Source organism: Mustela nivalis (assembly GCF_964662115.1).
Source record: "Mustela nivalis genome assembly, chromosome: 16".
Taxonomy (NCBI): Eukaryota; Metazoa; Chordata; class Mammalia; order Carnivora; family Mustelidae; genus Mustela; species Mustela nivalis.
This window is the reverse complement of record NC_139035.1, coordinates 25,428,201-25,450,206: the sequence shown is the minus strand read 5'-3', so window position 1 is coordinate 25,450,206 and position 22,006 is coordinate 25,428,201.

Genomic DNA, 22,006 nt, shown 5'->3' with positions numbered 1-22,006 from the left:
TGCATTTGGCAAACACCACCTTTTTACGTTCAGTTAGCTAACATACAGTACATCATTAGTGTTTTTTTGTTAACATATATTATTTGCTTCAGGGGTACAGGTCTGTGAATCATCAGTCTTACACTCACTGTAATACATTCCCTCCCCAATGTCCATAAACCAGCCACCCTATCCCTCCCCCACCCCACACCAACCCTCAGTTTGCTTCCTGAGATTAAGAGTCTCCTACGGTTTGTCTCCCTCCCCAGTACCATCTTGTTTCATTTTTTTCCCCTCCCTTTCTCCCACGATCTCCTGCCTTGCCTCTCAAACTCCTCATATCAGAGAGATCATATGATAATTGTCTTTCTCTGATTGACTTATATCGCTTAGTCTAATACCCTCTAGTTCTATCCACGTCCTTGCAAATGACAAGATTTCAGGTTTTCTGATGGGTGCATAGTATTCCATTATATATATACATATATGTATACATATATATATATACATATATGTATATATATATATCACTTTATCCATTCATCTGTTCATGGACATCTAAGTTATTCCCATAGTTTGGCTATTGTGCACATTGCTGCTATAAACATTTGGGTGCACGTGCCCCTTCGGATCCCTACATTTATATCTTTAGGGTAAATACCCAGTAGTGCAATTGCTGGGTCATAGAGTAGCTCTACTTTCAACTTTTTGAGGAACTTCTATACTGTCTTCCAGAGTAGCTTCACCACCTTGCATACATCCTCACCAACATCTGTCGTTTCCTGACTTATTGATTTTAGCCATTATGGCTGGTATGAGGTGCTATCTCACTGTGGTTTTGATTTGTATTTCCCTGATCCCATGTGATGTTTAGTACTTTTTCATGTGTCTCCTGGCCATTTGGATCTCTTCTTTACAGAACTGTTCATGTCTTCTGCTCATTTCTTGATTGGATTATTTGTTCTTTGGGGGTTGAGTTTGATAAGTTCTTTATAGATTTTGGATACTTGACCTTTATCTGATATGTCATTTGAAAATATCGTCTCCCATTCTGTCAGTTGTCTTTTGGTTTTGCTCCATGTTTCCTTTGCTGTGCAAAAGCTTTTGATCTTGATGAAGTCCCAGTAGTTCATTTTTGCCCTTGCTTCCCTTGCCTTTGGCAATGTTTCTAGAAAGAAGTTGCTGTGGCTGAGGTTGAAGAGGTTGCTTCCTGTGTTGTCCTCAAGTATTTTGATGGATTCCTGTCTCACCTTAATGTCTTTCACCGTTTTGAGTCTGTTTTGTGTGTGGTATAAGGAAATGGTCCAGTTTCATTCTTCTGCATGTGGCTGTCGAATTTTGCCAACACCATTTATTGAGGAGACTGTCTTTTTTCCATTGGACATTCTTTCCTGCTTTGCTGAAGATTAGTTGACCATAGAGTTTCTGGGCTCTCTGTTTTGTTCCATTAATCTATATGTCTGTTTTTGTGCCACAACAATACTCTCTTCATATTTACAGCTTTGGAGTAGTGCTTGAAGTCTGAAATTGTGAGGCACTGGCTTTGGTTTTCTTTTTGGAGATTCCTCTGGCTATTGGAGGGTCTTTTCTGGTTCCATATAAATTTTAGGATTATTTGTTCCATTTCCTTGAAAAAAATTGATGGGATTTTGATAGGGATTGCATTAAATGTGTAGATTGCTTTAGGTAGCATAGATATTTTCACACTATTTTTTCCTCCAATCCATAAGCATGGAACATTTTTCCATTTCTTTGTGTCTCTCTCAATTTCTTTCATGAGTACTTTATAGTTTCCTGAGTACAGACTCTTTGCCTCTTTGGTTAGGTTTATTCCTAGGCATCTTATGGTTTTGGGTACAATTGTAAATGGATCAACTCCTTAATTCCTCTTTCTTCTTTATCTTGCAATTGGTGTATGGAAATGCAACTGATTTCTGCGCATTGGTTTTATATTCCAACAGTTTACTGAATTCCTGTGTGAGTTCTAGCAGTTCTGGAGTGGAGTCTTTTGCATTTTTCACATAAAGTATCATATCATCTGCAAAGAGTGAGAGTTTGACTTCTGCTTTGCTGATTCGAATGCCTCTTATTTCTTTTCGTTGTCTGATTGCTGAGGCTAGGACTTCTAGTACTATGTTGAATAGTAGTGGTGTTCAACAGGCTGATAGTGGACAGCCTTGCCATGTTCCTGACCTTAGGGGAAAAGCTATCAGTTTTTCCCCATTGAGAGCAATATTTGCTGTGGGTTTTTCATAGACGGCTTTGATGATATTGAAGTATGTACCCTCTGAAGAGTTTTGATGAAGAAAGGATGCTGTACTTTGTCAAATGAGTTTTTCTGTATTGTCCTTTTATCCAGATAATAATAGATGAATGAGAGAACAAAATACTAAAAGGGTAACAACGATCCCCCCAAAACACACACTAACCAAATCAGAAGAGACCTGAAACCAGGGGAAGAAGAAAGGGGAGGAATATATATTTATATCAGACTGGTGAATAGAATATATATACTAGACTGGTGAATAGAACAGAGCCACACACTTGATTTCGGGTACATTTTGGTCTGTTTGAAGAAATTGCCTCCTAAAATTTTGAAGAAAAACTTATATATATATATATATATATAAAATAAGGGTAAACATGATGAAGGGATGGAATATGACTGTAAAGATGAAAATTTTAAAAGATTCTAAAAATGGAATTGATAAGATGTTGGTTAAAAAAGGAAAAATAAAAGAAGAAAGAATGTGGTCAGGGTGGAGACTAGAACAAAGCCATGTGCTAGATTTAGGGCATACTTTGATCTGTTAGAAGAAACTGTATCCCTGAGACTTGTAAATTTTACTATTAGGTGACGGGGTGTGGGCCTATTCTTATTGATTTTGAGGGGCGTTCTCTGAACCTCCTGAATTTTGATGCTTGTTCCCTTTGCCATATTGGGGAAATTCTCCCCAATAATTCTCTCCAGTATACCTTCTGCTCCCCTCTCTCCTCCTTCTTCTTCTGGAATCCCAATTATTCTAATGTTGTTTCGTCTTATGGTGTCACTTAATTCTCGAATTCTCCCCTCGTGGTCCAGTAGCTGTTTGTCCCTCTTTTGCTCAGCTTCTTTATTCTCTGTCATTTGGTCTTCTATATCACTAATTCTTTCTTCTGCCTCATTTATCCTAGCAGTGAGAGCCTCCATTTTTGATTGCACCTCATTAATAGCTTTTTTGATTTCAACTTGGTTAGATTTTAGTTCTTTTATTTCTCCAGAAAGGGCTTTTATATCTCTCGAGAGGGTTTCTCTAATATCTTCCATGCTTTTTTCGAGCCCGGCTAGAACCTTGAGAATTGTCATTCTGAACTCTAGATCTGACATATTACCGATTCTACACCAACAGCAAGACAGAAGAAAGAGATATTAAGGAGTCAATCCCATTTACAATTGCATCCAAAACCATAAGATACCTAGGAATAAACCTAACCAAAGAGACACAGAATCTATACTCAGAAAACTATAAAGTACTCATGAAAGAAATTGAGGAAGACACAAAGAAATGGAAAAATGTTCCATGCTCCTGGATTGGAAGAATAAATATTGTGAAAATGTCTATGCTACCTAAAGCAATCTACACATTTAATGCAATTCCTATCAAAGTACCATCCATCTTTTTCAAAGAAATGGAACAAATAATGCTAAAATTTATATGGAACCAGAAAAGACCTCGAATAGCCAAAGGGATATTGAAAAAGAAAGCCAACGTTGGTGGCATCACAATTCCGGACTTCAAGCTCTATTACAAAGCTGTCATCATCAAGACAGCATGGTACTGGCACAAAAACAGACACATAGATCAATGGAACAGAATAGAGAGCCCAGAAATAGACCCTCAAATCTATGGTCAACTCATCTTCGACAAAGCAGGAAAGAATGTCCAATGGAAAAAAGACAGCCTCTTCAATAAATGGTGCTGGGAAAATTGGACAGCCACATGCAGAAAAATGAAATTGGACCATTTCCTTACACCACACACAAAAATAGACTCAAAATGGATGAAGGACCTCAATGTGCGAAAGGAATCCATCAAAATCCTTGAGGAGAACACAGGCAGCAACCTCTTCGACCTCTGCCGCAGCAACATCTTCCTAGGAACAACGCAAAAGGCAAGGGAATCAAGGGAAAAAATGAACTATTGGGATTTCATCAAGATCAAAAGCTTTTGCACAGCAAAGGAAACAGTTAACAAAATCAAAAGACAACTGACAGAATGGGAGAAGATATTTGCAAACGACATATCAGATAAAGGACTAGTGTCCAGAATCTATAAAGAACTTAGCAAACTCAACACCCAAAGAACAAATAATCCAATCAAGAAATGGGCAGAGGACATGAACAGACATTTCTGCAAAGAAGACATCCAGATGGCCAACAGACACATGAAAAAGTGCTCCATATCACTCGGCATCAGGGAAATACAAATCAAAACCACAATGAGATATCACCTCACACCAGTCAGAATGGCTAAAATCAACAAGTCAGGAAATGACAGATGCTGGCGAGGATGTGGAGAAAGGGGAACCCTCCTACACTGTTGGTGGGAATGCAAGCTGGTGCAGCCACTCTGGAAAACAGCATGGAGGTTCCTCAGAATGTTGAAAATAGAACTGCCCTATGACCCAGCAATTGCACTATTGGGTATTTACCCTAAAGATACAAATGTAGTGATCCAAAGGGGCACATGCACCCGAATGTTTATAGCAGCAATGTCCACAATAGCCAAACTATGGAAAGAACCTAGATGTCCATCCACAGATGAATGGATCAAGAAGATGTGGTATATATACACAATGGAATACTATGCAGCCATCAAAAGAAATGAAATCTTGCCATTTGCGACAACATGGATGGAACTAGAGCGTATCATGCTTAGCGAAATAAGTCAAGCAGAGAAAGACAACTATCATATGATCTCCCTGATATGAGGAAGTGGTGATGCAACATGGAGGCTTAAGTGGGTAGGAGAAGAATCAATGAAACAAGATGGGATTGGGAGGGAGACAAACCATAAGTGACTCTTAATCTCACAAAACAAACTGAGGGTTGCTGGGGGGAGGGGGTTTGGGAGAAGGGGGTGGGATTATGGACATTGGGGAGGGTATGTGCTTTGGTGAGTGCTGTGAAGTGTGTAAACCTGGTGATTCACAGACCTGTACCCCTGGGGATAAAAATATATGTTTATAAAAAAAAAAAAAAAAAAAAAAAAAAGAAAGGACAAATACCCAACTTTTGTAGCAACATGGACGGGACTGGAAGAGATTATTATGCTGAGTGAAATAAGTCAAGCAGAGAGAGTCAATTATCATATGGTTTCACTTATTTGTGGAGCATAACAAATAGCATGGAGGACATGGGGAGTTAGAGAGGAGAAGGGAGTTGGGGGAAATTGGAAGGGGAGGTGAACCATGAGAGACTATGGACTCTGAAAAACAATCTGAGGGTTTTGAAGGGGTGGGGGGTGGGAGGTTGGGGTACTAGGTGGTGGGTATTATAAAGGGCACGAATTGCATGGAGCACTGGGTGTGGTGAAAAATAATGAATACTGTTATGCTGAAAATAAAAAATAAATTAAAAAAAAAAAAAAGAAGAAACTGTATCCCAAAATTTTAAAGAAGGGAAAACTAGGTATACAAAAAATAAGTTTACATACAATGAAAGGATAGAATATGACTAATAACAACAAAAATTTCAAAAGATTTTTTTTAAATGTATTGATAACAACCTTTTGTCTGTACTGTCATTTGCAAATATCTTCTCCCATTCCGTGGATTGCCTCTTTGTTTTGTTGACAGTTTCCTTTGCTGTGCAGAAGCTTTTGATCTTGATGAAGTCCCAAAAGTTCATCTTCACTTTTGTTTCCTTTGCCTTTGGAGACATATCTTGAAAGAAGTTGCTGTGGCTGATATCCAAGAGGTTACTGCCTATGTTCTCCTCTAGGATTCTGATGGATTCCTGTCTTATGTTGAGGTCTTTTGTCCATTTTGAGTTTATCTTTGTGTACGGTGTAAGAGAATGGTCGAGTTTCATTCTTCTACATATAGCTGTTCAGTTTTCCCAGCACCATTTATTGAAGAGACTGTCTTTTTTCCACTGTATATTTTTTTCCTGTTTTGTTGAAGATTAATTGACCATAGAGTTGAGGGTCCATATCTGGGCTCTCTACTCTGCTCCACTGGTCTATGTGTCTGTTTTTATGCCAATACCATGCTGTCTTGGTGATCACAGCTTTGTAGTAAAGCTTGAAATCAGATAATGTGATGCCCCCAGTTTTATTTTTGTTTTTCAACATTTCCTTAGCGATTCGGGGTCTCTTCTGATTCCATACAGAAGAGATTTTTGGATTATTTGCTCCAGCTCTTTGAAAAATACCAGTGGAATTTTGATCAGAATGGCATTAAAAGTATAGATTGCTCTAGGCAGTATAGACATTTTAACAATGTTTATTCTTCCAATCCAAGAGCATGGAATGGTCTTCCATCTTTTTGTGTCTTCTTCAGTTTCTTTCATGAGTGTTCTGTAGTTCCTCAAGTACAATTCTTTTACCTCTTTGGTTAAGTTTATTCCCATGTATCTTATGGTTCTTGGTGCTATTGTAAATGGAATCGATTCTCTAATTTCCCTTTCTGTATTTTCATTGTAAGTGTATAAGAAAGCCACTGATTTTTGTACATTGACTTTGTATCCTGTCACGTTGCTGAATTGCTGTATGAGTTCTAGTAGTCATATAAAGAATTATGTCATCTGCGAAGAGAGAGAGTTTGACTTCTTCATTGCCAATTTGGATACCTTTTATTTCTCTTTGTTGTCTGATTGCTGTTGCTAGGACTTCTAATACTATGTTGAACAAGAGTGGTGAGAGTGTGCATCCTTGTTGTGTTCCTGATCTCAAAGGGAAGACTGTAAGCTTTTTCCCATTGAGGATGATATTTGCTGTGGGTCTTTCATAGATAGATTTTATGAAGTTCGGGAATGTTTCCTCTATCCCTATCTTTGAAGTGTTTTAATCAGGAACGAATGCTGGATTTTGTCAAAAGCTTTTCTTGCATCAATTGAGAGGACCATGTGGTTCTTCTCTCCTCTCTTATTAATTTGTTCTATCACATTGATTGATTTGCAAATGTTGAACCATCCTTGTAGCCCAAGGTTGATATCCAGGATCTATAAAGAACTCCTCAAACTCAACACACACAAAACAGACAATCATATTAAAAAATGGGCAGAAGATATGAACAGACACTTCTCCAATGAAGACATACAAATGGCTATCAAACACATGAAAAAATGTTCATCATCACTAGCCATCACTAGGGAGTTTCAAATTAAAACCACATTGAGATATCACCTCACAACAGTTAGAATTGCCAAAATTAGCAAGATAGGAAACAACATGTGTTGGAGAGGATGTGGAGAAAGGGGAACCCTCTTATGCTGTTGGTGGGAATGCAAGTTGGTACAGCCACTTTGGAAAGCAGTGTGGAGATTCCTTAAGAAATTAAAAATAGAGCTTCCCTATGAACCTGCAATTGCACTACTGGGTATTTACCCCAAAGAAACAGATGTAGTAAAAAGAAGGGCCATCTGTACCCCAATGTTTATAGCAGCAATGGCCACGGTCACTAAACTGTGGAAAGAACCAAGATGCCCTTCAACAGATGAATGGATAAGGAAGATGTGGTCCACATACACTATGGAGTATTATGCCTCCATCAGAAAGGATGAATACCCAACTTTTGTAGCAACATAGACAGGACTGGAAGAGATTATGCTGAGTGAAATAAGTCAAGCAAAGAGAGTCAATTATCATATGATTTCACTTATTTGTGGAGCATAACAAATAGCATGGAGGACAAGGGGCGATGGAGAGGAGAAGAGAGTTGAGGGAAATTGGAAGGGGAGGTGAACCATGAGAGACTATGGACTCTGAAAAACAATCTGAGGGATTTCAAGTGGCGGGGGTGGGAGGTTGGGGGAACCAGGTGGTGGGTATTAGAGAGGGCACGGATTGCATGGAGCACTGGGTGTGGTGCAAAAACAATGAATACTGTTATGCTGAAAAGAAATTTAAAAAAATTAAAATTATATTTTAAAAATGTATTGATAAGACAAAATAGTTTAAAATGGTTAAAATAAGAGGAAAGATTTAAAAAATAGAATAAGGAAAAATTTTTTTAAAAAATTTAACTTTGAGGGACGCCTGGGTGGCTCAGTTGGTTGGATGACTGCTTTCGGCTCAGGTCATGATCCCTGAGTCCCGGAATCGAGTCCCGCATCGGGCTCCCAGCTCCTTGGGGAGTCTGCTCCTCCCTCTGATCTTCTCCTCACTCATGCTCTCTCTCACTACCTCTCTCCCAAGTAAATAAATAAAATCTTTTAAAAAAATTTAACTTTGAAAGACTAAGGAATCATGAGAAAAAGCCATGAATTCTATGTGCTGTATTCTGTAGCTCTGAAGTTTTGCAGTTGTCATTGATCAGTGAACTTAGTATTGGCTGGTTGTTCTTGCTGATCTCTGGGGGAGTGGCCTGTTGCAGTGATTCTCAAATGCCTTTGCCCCAGGCGGAATTGCACTGCCCTTGCCAGGGGCTGGACTAAATAATCCGCTTGGGTTCACTCTCCGGAGGTTTTTTTCCCCTCAATGCTTTCCCTACAGCTTTGGAGGAGGAGAATAAAAATGGCAGCCATTTCTATCTCTGGCCCACGGCCCCATTTGGAGTCTCCAAACCCAGCAGACTCCTGCCGCATGCTCCCACTCCTCCCCCCAGGGAAGGAAGGTGAATCGCCTGAATCTGCAACTTTTGGGATCCCTGCTCGAAGAGTAGTTGCCTAAGAATGTGCCTTGGATCATGGTTAAAGGTAAGCCCGAGCTGAGAGCCCCCTCCTCGGCTCCGTCTCTGTAGCTGGCTTCTCTGCTCTGATCCCTGAGAGCTCTGCCGCACTCAGACACCCCTGGTCTTTCTGTGACCCTGCGGGTCCTGAATTGACACTGTCCCCACAAAGGCTCCACCCCTCGCTTGGCCCCTGGAGTGACATCCCTCAGTGGAGCAAACTTCTAAAATTTCCAATTTTGTGCTCCGCTTCTCTACAACTTGCCGGGAGCCGGCCCCTCTCCCCATGGTCTACCTTCCCATGTATCACCTCAAATTTGCTTCTCCACATGTCCTACCTTCCAGAAAGTGTTTACTTTTGTCTTCCTAGAATTGCTGTTCTTCTTCTCTTCGATCTCCTGCTGAGTTTGTAGGTTTTCAGAATGGTTTGTTAACTATCTGGCTGAATTCCTCCTGGGAACTGGTGATATTAGGTCTCATACTCCTCCCCCATCTTACTCCACCTCATTTCCAAATCCCTAGTTTTTGATGTAGGGTTCAACACAATCTTATTTAATCATCAGAACAAATCTTCACCTTCCATATTATCATTTCATAGATAAGAAGAGGAAGCGTCAGTCTGGTGAGGAAAGTTCCTTAAGTTCATATGACTGGTCTTAGTTTTAAGCCTGGCTCCAGGAGACTTCAAGATACAAGAAGGAAAAGAAAGGTGTTTAATTGGATGTGAAAGGGAAGGGGGAAGAGATGGAGAGAAATATCAAAGATGAGGTCTCTGCATTAAGCCTATAAACCCATGAAGGTTTTCATCACTGACAGAAAAGGGAAGGCAGAAAGAGCAAGCTTTTGGAGAAAGAGCATATGTTGCTATTTGATAAAATCAGTTAGACTGCCAGATAGACAATTAGTTGGAAATTTCCTATAAAGGAGTGTTTATCACACTGGAGGAGGCTTCCACAGCTGGGGGAACAACTTGGCAAGGTCTCTGGTCATGATGGGCATCATCTGGTGGTTTGAAGGGCTGGGTGGTTGTCTAACACACCTGTTAGCCATTTGGTAAGGCCTACAGAATAGATAGGTAGAAGTGTGTGCTTGGAACTTAGCAGAGAGGCTTGTGACAAGCAACAAACACTTGAGGATAAAACAAAACAACAGCAAAAAATTACCTGACACTTTCTTTACGGTTCACAAGTTGCTTTATTGCTACCCATGGCTAGGCAGAGCAAAACCAGTTTTGTTTGTTTCCATTTCACAGATGAAATCACTGAGTGTGATCGAAGTTATTAAAAAATTTAAGTTCATGTAACTAAGTTCAGCTTGGGATGGAAATCCAAGTTTTCTATTCCCCAAATGAAATGTGCTTTCCACTACATGATGTTCAGTCCACTAGGTCCAGAGTGAACCCATACCCAGTTGCAATGATAGAGTTAAATGTCTTTTTACCTATTTATGTTTCAAGGTACTCATTGGTTTCCTTGTGGCTTTGTTAGTAACTGATGGTAGGAAAACTGAGCGCAAAGCTTCTAGAGTACTCTTCCAGGGCTCTCTCCTCATGCCAGGCCCTGAGTATAAGCAGATGCCCCTACACATGCCAGTTAGGCCAGCTGGACCAGGACATCTGGCGAGGCTGCCTTCTCCCTAATAGCTTCCCCAGGGATAGTCCTGGAGAGAGACTTTGGAGCTCTGGTTTCCATTGACTGACAAACTTAAATGACATGATGAGTCACCCGTCAGCTGGGAAACTCACTACTCTTAGATTCAGGCCAACAAGATGATGAGGGGCTTAGCACAGGGAAGAGGGTAATGAGAAGATTTTACACTTCTAGATAGCTCCATGGCATCTCCAGATCTGGCTCTGGGTCTCTTTTTATGCCCCCCCTGGAAGATCACTGGTTCTGGATCTATGACATTTCAGGTTGCCCAGTGGTCAGCTGGGGAAAAAAGAATGTGGTGGAGACAATCTTATATCTCATAATAGTTCACACCCATAAATCCTATCTATTCCTTGGGTATTTGGGTCTGTAACAAGGTGTAAGACTAGTTTAGAGAATAGATGGTTATTTTCAAGTCTACCTGGTCTTGAATTCACATTTTCTGGCCAGAATTCAGTCTGGTGATCAACTCATTAGAAAGTGTGTGTGATCAGTTACATTCAGCAACTTGCTGATGATACCTTTTATTTGTTTGTCTTGATCCCTTTTGATTTGTTTTTCTTGATTGTACCACTAGATGTTTGGGTTATACTGCCTATACTAGTACTAGTAGGAACTGGTGTGACAATGGCAGGGAACATTAAGAGAATCTAAAAATCTGGTTAACATCTCAACTCAGTATAATAAAAACATTTCTAAACCCTGAAAGTTTGTCCAAAATAATTACAATTTGCTCATATTCTTTGAATCAAATTTCCTTCTGAGGATAATGTAATATAGACAAGCTTCTTTGTTTTTATCCACATGAAAGTCACTTATTCAAATGCAAAAAATTATGAGTATATAAAGGGCGAGTGTTGACTTTTTAATGATTACCAATCATGTATCAATATTTCTTTCCTCCCCAGTAGGTAGCTGCTACCAGAAGGCAATTGCCTTTCAAAAAATGTTTATACACCTACAAGTCATAAATTTAAGTGTCACAAAAGTCTGTAAAAATTAGAGAATTTCCCCATACCATAACTCCATATGCACAGATCAGGGTGCCTTCTGAATAGTAAAACGAGTTGTGTTAGGACACAAATGACTTCCAAGGAATGATTTTGTTGGTGGTGAATCAATAACCTTGAGAATGACCTGTAAGAGAGATCCCATAACTTCTTAATATGCCCAAGTAACCTCCACTCTGGGAAATACTGATTATTTACTCAACACTGCTAATGCTTTTTCTGCTTTGATAGGTGATCTGCTGCAGAGAGGCTGAGGGGATGGGTGACTGAGTCTGGACATTGATGGGCAATACATACGATATATTAGTGACTCCTCATCTATGGGCAGCCGCAGGTAGCTTGCAAAGGGCTAGCTTTTGAGCCTGACAAATCTGAATTTGAACTCTGATTCTACCACTAACTAGATCTGCCTCTAGTTACTTAACCTCTCTGAGCCCTAGTCTCCTATAAATATCTACCTTTGTAGGGCAATGCCCAGCACAGTGTCTGAGCTATGTAGACAGGAAGAAGTTAGTGATTGATAGAAGCAATATGTATAGGCTACTCTGTCAAGAAGTTTGCCAGTGGAGAAGATGAGGGAACTGCTTTTGAAGTGCTTGTAAAGACCCTCCAAATCCTTGAACACGAGGGTGTGTTTGATAAAGACATCAGGTTTGCTCAATGTTTGTCTGTAGACAAACATCTGAGAATCAGATTCTCAGACATTAGAGGGTCTCTGAGATGTGCACCATAATTATTATATTCTCAGGACAGGGCAGATAAGAGAATCCTGTGTGGTTTGGCTGTCAGACGTTCTAGCCTACTGATTCAGAAAGAAGCAAAATGGATCGTAGGATGATGGTGATAAAGCATGGCACTGAGCAAAAGCTCCAGATATCTGGAATATCTCTGGAAAGTTGAAGTAGCTATGTGGAAAGCTGGTTATTTCTTAAAAAAATCACTGAATTTCTGGATATAAGGAGTTCGTAGAAGAGTACTGTTGATATAATTAAATGAAACTTTCTACAATGATGGAAATGTTCTGTATCTGCATGGTCCAATGTAGCAGTCACTGGCCAGGAGTTGTGATTGAGCCCCTGAAGTGTGACCAGCATGATTGAGAAATTACATTTTTAGACTTTATTCAATTCCAATAATTTAAATGTAAATAGCTACATGTGGTAGACTCCATACTGGACTGTACAGTTCTAGAATATCACAGACAAATTATTCACATTTGCTTTTAAAATACGCTTTGGACATTTTTTTTTTTTAATCATGACACTTATGTCCCATGGTTGAAGTAAGGGTATATCATGCTTAGCTGGGTATTTGGATTATATTATTCTACTTTAGGAAAATTTAAATTTAATAAATCATCTATAAATTTATACATTGAGAAACCTCAAACCAGAAATAAAAAGCAAATAAAAACTACTGGCATATAGTTTCCATAAAATCTATGCCATTTTCTAACAGATCAGATAAGAGAGTCACCACTGGGACCTTCACTTTGGGAAATCAGTGACTGAGAAGCAGGGAAACACTTAACAAAAATGAGACACGGGAAGTATTCAGAGAGGTACAGAGAGGCCCAAGGCAGCAGAGCTAACAAATGGCAGAGGTCCCAGGGTCCAAATCCTGGGAGTCTGGCTCCATGCTGTCTGCATTAACCCACTGTGCTCTAATAGCATACCCCCTCTCTGGGGAAACCACACACATAAAGCACAAGACTTAGTTTTCTAGGTGCTCAGGTGTGAAAAGGTATCCAAAGGACCTGTAATATACTCTAACACTTTCCTCCATGAGTTATCCTGCCTCGTCATGAGTCGGTCTAATACTAAAGAATCATCTCCTAGGGCTGTATATTTTGTATTTGGACTGCTGTGAACTTAGTGATGCAAAAAATACTCCTGTAGTTGGTGATATAGTTTTATTCAGTAAGGGTTAATTAAGCACCTCTTCTGTGTCAGGCACTAGGGATACAGGAGTAACAAAACAGTCTCTGCCCTCATGGAGCTTGGAAAGAGAGACAGACAATAAAACCAGAAATACAGGGGCGCTTGGGTGGGTTAAGAGCCTCTGCCTCTCACCTCTCATCATGCTCAAGTCATGATCTCAGGGACCTGGGATTGAGCCCGACATCTGGCTCTTTGCTCAGCAGGGAGCCCGCTTCCCCCCCCCCCTCTGCCCGCCTCTCTGCCTACTTGTGATCTCTTTCTGTCAAATAAATAAATAAAATCTTAAAAAAAAAAAACAGAAATATGTATGTCTCCTGGTGAGGAGTGCCACAAAAGAAACAGGCATGGTAAGGGGCCCAGGAGTGGCTAAGGGCAGAGAGGTACTTGTTCCTGTAGGGAAGGTCCAAGCATGCTTCTCAGAGGCACAAGGAGGTAAGAGAGGAAGCCCACTGAATCCCTGGGGAAGACAAGCCCACACAGGGAGCAGGGGTTGTGAGCTGGGACAGAACTCAGCTTGTTTGCAGAAGAGCACTGAGGCCAGTGTGCCAGGGAAAAATGAGGGAGAGGGATGGCAACATTGGGAGGGGTCATGGAGGGTTTCCTTGGCCACAATAATGACCCTGGCTAGTCCTCAGAGGGAAAGAATTTCCTACACTGGCTTCTCTGTGCTTGTGTATAATCCATCCCATGACTTTGTAACATTCGCACCTATCATCCTCCTCCTCACTGACCCTGCTTTCTCCCTGGCTGCCACCACCTGCTCAACAGGCCATGGTGATGTCACCAGGCAAGGTCCTCTCCTACCTCTTCCACTGGCACATGGAGTCCCTATCATTCCTCAGCTCTCATCAAGTCACCCACGACTCAGCAGAACAACCTCATAGATTCTGCATGTCCTTAATGGACAAACTGGGTCTCAGCAGAGCGAACCCATTGCACTGACTTCCCACTGTTTCTGAACCAGCGCTTCTCCCTGTGAAAGAGAATGCCTCTCCGGCCTCTGAACCTTCTGCTTTTGCTCATGCGGTACCCTATCTTGACCACCTTCCTCCTGTCTCCTCATGTCCCAGACTTCATTTCCTCAGTCCTTTTTCCCATTCCCCAGTTTCATAAAGCTCTACTTCATTCTCCTCTTTGATGAGATTTATTGAATCCATGACCCCTTACTGGGGGTCAGTCTAGGTGACTGGTGTTCTGTTGGCTGTGCTCTTGTCTTTCCCCTCAATCAACTGTAAACTCTTTGGAGGCAGGTGAGCTTACCTCCACTAGGTCGTTTGGTGACTTTTGTGAGGAGAAAACAGCATCCATTTCGTTGGAGTGAAAGCAAACCAGCATTAGAGACCATGATTTGAAAAGGTAGGCTGGCCTTGATTTCTGGCCACATTCACTCCTGGAATCAAGCAACTTTGAGCAGGACACAACTTCACATGTTTGCATGGTGGTCCAGGAAACATGGTCTTACTCAGGTTTGGATTTCCGGCACTGCTTTGCATAGCGCCCTGCCTGAATAAAACTTTGAAATTTGCTTAATTGAATTCAACCCTAATTTTTTTGTATGTGAGGACCAAAAAAGAGAGAGAGAGGATGTTGAGTTTGGGGTTAGCGGTGGACCTGTAGACACTTGAACTTTGTGTTTTGACTTGGTCTTTAGCAGTAGTCTGAAAAAGTGGTGTTGATACAAGGGCAGCACCGAAGGCTGGGTTGTGAGGGCATAGTGTCCAAAGGACTTATTTTCAAGTTGACTGTTGAATTCAGGCAGGGTTTGTCAGTCAGTTTATGTTGAGGAATGCTTTAGCCCAGCTAACAGATATGCGCATTTCTATTGTAGGTGTGTAGTCCACAGGGATTAGAAGAAGCCGTAACTACTGAACAGGAAAGACAGAGAATCTAAGAGGCAATCTAACCTGAGATGAAATTGAGTGAACTTGAGCAAGTTACTTAACGGCTGTGGAGACTCAATTTTCCCATCTGTGAAATGGAATAATAATTTCCAACTTAAAGAATTTTTTTGCAAAAAAAAAGTTTTTATGCAGATTGACTGTAATGATCATAGAATATATACCATGAAACCAGCATTTTAGATTATATATGGTGGTTGTAAGTATTATTATTTTTTTAAGATTTTATTTATTTATTTGACAGAGAGAAATCACAAGTAGATGGAGAGGCAGGCAGAGAGAGAGAGAGGGAAGCAGGCTCTCTGCTGAGCAGAGAGCCCAATGCGGGACTCGATCCCAGGACTCTGAGATCATGACCTGAGCTGAAGGCAGCGGCTTAACCCACTGAGCCACCCAGGCGCCTGGTGGTTGTAAGTATTATTATCCAAGATAAACAGAGGTGTCCCCTGGACACAAGAAAGCAGAAGTGTGACAGTGATTGGCTGGCTTTTAAGTGTCCTTGGACTCTCCTGGCCCAGGAGTTATTCTAATGTGAGTTATTCTAATGGGCTGGTTGGTGTGGTTGTCTCTCTCTCTCTCTCTTTCTCTCCTCCCCCTCTACTCCCTCTCCTTGCCCTCCTCTTTATCTTTCTCTCTTCTCTCTCTCACCCACACATATATACACACATACAATTAAGTGTTCTATGAACCTTTGGCTAGGTTTTAAATATAATTTCATTTAAAGCTATACTGTGTGCCAGTTTGAGGCCCCAGATTAAATAGTTAGAATGTGACCTGATTCCAAGTATTAAGGGAAGGAAAATTAAAACAAAACAAAACAAAACAAAAAAACCTACGTCAGCAAGACAATGTAATTTATCTACAATTTCTCAGGGTAGTACTAATGCCAAAGCATGTCCTAGAGCTCTGCCTGGACAGCATGTTCATACATGAGCAATCTGTATCTACCCATAATAATTTTAGTTAGACAATTTACCTTCATGGGGTAAAGAGGGCCCCAGGCAATTGTCATGGTTAGGGGAGAGTAGCAAGTTTCCCTTGGGTATAAAAGAAGCTCCCAGAGGTACCAGAGCATCTGTGGATTTTAAGCCTTGACTCAGTCATCAAAGTGAACTCTGGTAGACATTCTAGGCGCTTAGGTATTCATGCTAGCTCATTTAGAGAGTATAGACCTCAGACTCAAGACCTAGTGTGGGCTCCCAGCTCATGGAAAACTTGGATAGTTTACTGAGTCTTCCAAGGCCTAATTGCAAAGTAGAGGATGATTTATATTTGCAGAGTTGTTGTGTGCATTTGATTGGGCAATATTTGTAATGCTTGAAATCACTTGTCATATAAAGTGGTCCATGTGGATTCTTTTCCTATAGCATAAAAACTTGACCCAAGATGAAGGTGAGTGTGAGTGATCTTGAGCAAGCTAGTGGCTTAAGGCTCAGTTTTCCCACCTATAGAATGGACTTCTAATTCCCAATTCAAGAATTTTTGTGCAGGTTTACTATAATGAATGTCAAGTATGTGCCATAGAGCCAATTTACCTGAAGTTCAAGAAACAATGACTAATGATAAATATTTACTAATGAATGAATTTCTTTCTTTTTTAGTGAACTGCCCAATACCACCCTCTTAGCTTTTTGGACATACTTAAAATCTCACCACTTGTCTCTAGTTTCCAGTTGTGCTGTACTTTAGATGGGAGTTTCCTCTCAGATAGTTAAGGCTGAGGGGAAGAATAATTAGGACGGAGAACTGAATCTGGGAAGAGTTGAGTCTGGCAAGACCTGGAGGTGAAAGTAAGGTCAGATTCTGGCAAAATCTGTTTTCCAGGCCTTAGTAGGAGCTCTAGGTCTCCTTCTTTAAACAGCTTGGACAGCCATTGAACTCACTGTCATAGTCTTATCAGGTTCTCTATGAAACTCCTGGCTAGTAAAAGCCATCTAACCATTGGACCTTGGACACAAGACCTTGCCTTGACCTCAGGCTTTCAGATATTCGAAACCCACTCTTCATGTCCCACCAGCTCCCTCCCCTCACTATTCTTCTGGTCTTGTCTCTCCTGCATCTCTCCAGACTTGTCCCTTCGATCAAATGCCACCCACCTTCCCGTTGCTCACATTGTGCCCAAAACACATTTCCTGTTTGATTAAACTCTGAGGGTCAGAGACCCCAGGTCCACATCCAGAGTGAGAACACCACTTTGGAAGAGAAGGACAGGCAGCAAAAGAAAAGAGAGCAGTGAACTTTTGCAGGGAAGAACTTTCAAAGTGCCTGCTCATACCCTGAAGAATGTCAGCCTCAGAGTTTTGGGGGAAAATAATAATTTGTAGATGAAGTCTCCTTTGGCTCTTTGTGGAGTTTTCCAAATTTCTGGAAGGCCCTCGTTCTGTGGTTCTGTGGCTGGGGATAGGAAACCCACACCTGGGAGGCCTGCTTGTCTTTTCCATGCCTGTCTTCATCCTGAGCATTCCTGAGAGGTACAGGCAGTCCTTGCTGGTGGCCTGGCCCCAGGCTCTGTGGGGAGGAACGCAGCTACACTCAGACATTCCAGCTGCTGCTCAAACCCAGTGGCACTTCATTAAATCCTGGACCACACCCTCTCTTTTGAGTGTTTGCTGGTGTCACCATGGCAACCAAATGCCCTTCCTCTATGTTCCCCCTCCTCACTCAGCACCATCACCAGCACCTCTGTGGTGGCCTCCTCACATCCCTCCCCTGCTGCCAAGACGCATAGAGCTTACAGGGTGAGGATCAAAACCTCTCCCCCCATCTGATACCCAAAAGTGAGGCTGCTTGGAAGGTCCAGAGGTCTGAAGTATATCAGAATAATCTTTTCAGTCAGGGATGACCATGGTATAGACACAATAGATAACATGGTAGAGACATGGGCCGCCGTAGAATGCTTCTGTTCTGTAACTGTCTAGACAGCTGACCAGCCGAAGTGTTTGTGTGAGAACACCACCAAGCTAGAGAGCGGGGATGAGGTTTACAGCTTATACCAGTTCGCTCAAAACTCAGAGGTCAGAGATGGGAGGAGTTCCATTTCCACGAATGCCAATAAACCCATGTCACAAGGAAGCTTGAAAGTGTGCAGGCCCCGTGCCACAGTCACACTTCCCCAAGGCGGGGACGAGCCGCGTGCCGGTGATCAGAGTGAAGCGGCCAGACTGGACGTGAATACAGGGCTAGGTCTGGTTTGTCAGTTTTGCTGGATTCAGGAAACCCTGCTCCCTGTCAGCAGCAGAACTGCAAAACAGCAACCAGACAAGAAAACCCTCATTCCGTCAAATTTTGCTGCTAGTTCAGTTCACTCACCATGGTGACCTAAGATACGTCCCAAGTTCCAGGGCTGAGGGAAGGTGACTCAAGTGGGCCCCCTGGCAGTACCTTAGAGTGGCCAAAGCCATACACCGCGGCTCCCATACTTACCTGCTGTGTGGCCTTGGGCAGGTTACTCAAGACCTCAGAGCTTCCTCGTCAGTTCCATGTATGTAGGCAGTAGCAGGATCTGTGCATGGGGTGGCTTGCGGGGGGAATTAGACAAGAGAAGCCATGTCAAGGGGCTCTCAGATGGTGCCTGGCACATCGTAAGCAATAAGTACACGTTACCTGCTGTTAACCACAACAGCATCTCTAGCAACACAAGAAATCTCACTTAAGATGATAAAAGCTGTTAGAGAAAGTTCCATTTCAAATATATGAAAGGATCTTTGTCACCTAAAAAAAAAAAAAAAAGAAGAATGCATAATACAAACTTGGAATATGTGTTCTCGCTACCTTAAGTTGCTTAAGTTGTCAGTGTTGTCAAGAAAAAGCTACTGGGAAAGGATAATACCAAGGACCATGTTGGCTCCATTTCAGTGTCTAAGGAGCACTGAAGAGGGCCAGGGAGCATCACTGTTGTTGCTTACTAGGTGAGCAACAGGCATCGTACTAAGTGCTTTCAAAAGCCTCTTCTCATTCAAGCCTCCCGCTGCCTGTGCAGCAATTAAGCTATCATGTCTCAGGTCAAACTCACCCCTGCGTATTCTGCTTTGTAATGCTGCCATCAGAAGGCTGCAAACACCCCTTCCCTTTGTCTGTCAAGTCCCTGTTAGGTTTTGTCCACAAGGGGGCAGTAGAGAAGACTGGAAAGAAGGCAGAGGGAGAAGGGACTGGTTCCTTCCAGTGGACTTGCTGTTTGTGTCTCTGCCATCCTATCAGTGGCTTCTCACCGTGCAACAGGCCCTGGTTCCAGTCTCTGTTATCTTTGTATGCTTGAAAACCAGCCTCGGGAGGCTCCCATCAGGAAGTTCCAGCACTGGGCAAATAGCCTTTCTTGCTTAAGGGCATCCAGTTTCTGTTAAACAAACTTCCCTCACTTTGTTCTTCTGGTCCAAGAGTAAGGGCGGCTTCCTACAGTTGTATTATTTGCTTCAGGGGTACAGGACTGGGAATCATCAGTCTTACACAATTCACAGCACTCACCATAGCACATACCCTCCCCAGTGTCCATAACACAGCCACCCTATCCCTCCCCCACCACCCTCCAGCAAACCTCAGTTTGTTTCGTGACCTTATGAGTCTCTTATGGTTTGTCTCCCTCCCTGGTCCTATTTTGTTTCATTTTTTCCCTCCCTATTCCCCATGACGCCTGCCTTGCCTCTCAAATTCCTCGTATCAGACAGATCATATGATAATTGTCTTTCTCTCATTGACTTATATCGTTAAGCATAATACCTTCTAGTTCCATCCACATTGTTGCAAATGGTGAGAGTTCAATTTTTTGAAGTCTGCATAGTATTCCATTGTATGTATTTACACCACATCTTCTTTATGCGTTCATCTGTTGATGGACATCTAGATTCTTTCCATAGTTTGGCTAATGTTACCTGCTATGAACATTCAGGTGCAGGTACCCCTTTGGATCACTACATTAGTATCTTTAGGGCAAATACCCAGTAGTGCGATTGCTGGGTCACAGGGTAGCTCTGTTTTCAACATTTTTAGGAACCTCCATGCTGTTTTCCAGAGTGGCTGCACCAGCTTGCATTCCCACCAACAGTGTAGGAGGGTTCCCCTTTCTCCACATCCTCGCCAACATCTGTCATTTCCAGACTTGTGAATTTTAGCTATTCTGACTGGTGTGAGGTGGTATCTCATTGTGGTTTTGATTTATATTTCCCTGATCCCATCAGATGCTGAGCACTTTTTCATGTGTCTGTTGGCCATCTGGATGTCTTCTTTCCAGAAATGTCTGATGTTCATGTCTTCTGCCCATTTCTTGATTGGATTATTTGTTCTTTGGGGGTTGAGTTTGGTAAGTTCTCTATAGATTTTGGATACTAGTCCTTTATCTGATAATGTGATTTGCAAACATTTCCCATTCTGTCAGTTGTCTTTTGGTTTTGCTGCATGTTTCCTTTGCTGTGCAAAAGCTTTTGATCTTGATGAAGTCCCAGTAGTTCATTTTTTCCCTTGCTTCCCTTGCCTTTGGTGATGTTCCTAGGAAGAAGTTGCAGCAGCTAAGGTCAAAGAGGATGCTGCCTGTGTTCTCCTCAAGGATTTTGATGGATTCCTGTCTCACCTTGAAGTCTTTCATCCATTTTGAGTGTATTTTTGTGTGTGGTGTAAGGAAATGGTCCAGTTTCATTCTTCTGCATTTGGCTGTCCAATTTTGCCAACACCATTTGTTGAAGAGACTGTCTTTTTTCCATTGGGCATTCGTCCCTGCTTTGCTGAAGATTAGTTGACCATCGAGTTGAGGGTCCATTTCTGGGCTCTCTGTTTTGTTTCATTGATCTATGTATCTGCTTTTGTGCCAGTACAATACTGTCTTCACAATTACAGCTTTGTAATAGAGCTTGAAGTCTGAAATTGTGAGGCCACTGGCTTTGGTTTTCTTTTTGGAGATTCCTCTGGCTATTGGGGTGGTCTTTTCTGGTTCTGTATAAATTTCAGGATTATTTGTTCCATTTCCTTGAAAAAAATTGATGGGATTTTGATAGGGATTTCAATAAATGTGTAGATTGCTTTAGGTAGCATAGATATTTTCACACTATTTTTTCTTCCAATCCATAAGCATGGAACATTTTTCCATTTCTTTGTGTCTCTCTCAATTTCTTTCATGAGTACTTTATAGTTTCCTGAGTACAGATTCTTTGCCTCTTTGGTTAGGTTTATTCCTAGGTATCTTATGGTTGGATCAACTCCGTAATTTCTCTTTCTTCTTTATCTTGCAGTTGGTGTATGGAAATGCAACTGATTTCTGCACATTGGTTTTATATTCCAACAGTTTACTGAATTCCTGTATGAGTTCTAGAAGTTTTGGAGTGGAGTCTTTTGGGCTTTCCACATAAAGTATCATATCATCTGCAAAGAGTGAGAGTTTGACTTCTTTGCTGATTCGAATGCCTCTTATTTCTTTTCGTTGTCTGATTGCTGAGGCTAGGACTTCTAGTACTATGTTGAATAGTAGTGGTGTTCAACAGGCTGATAGTGGACAGCCTTGCCATGTTCCTGACCTTAGGGGAAAAGCTCTCAGTTTTTCCACATTGAGAGCAATATTTGCTGTGGGTTTTTCATAGACGGCTTTGATGATATTGAAGTATGTACCCTCTGAAGAGTTTTGATGAAGAAAGGATGCTGTACTTTGTCAATGCTTTTTCAGCAGCTATTGAGAGGAT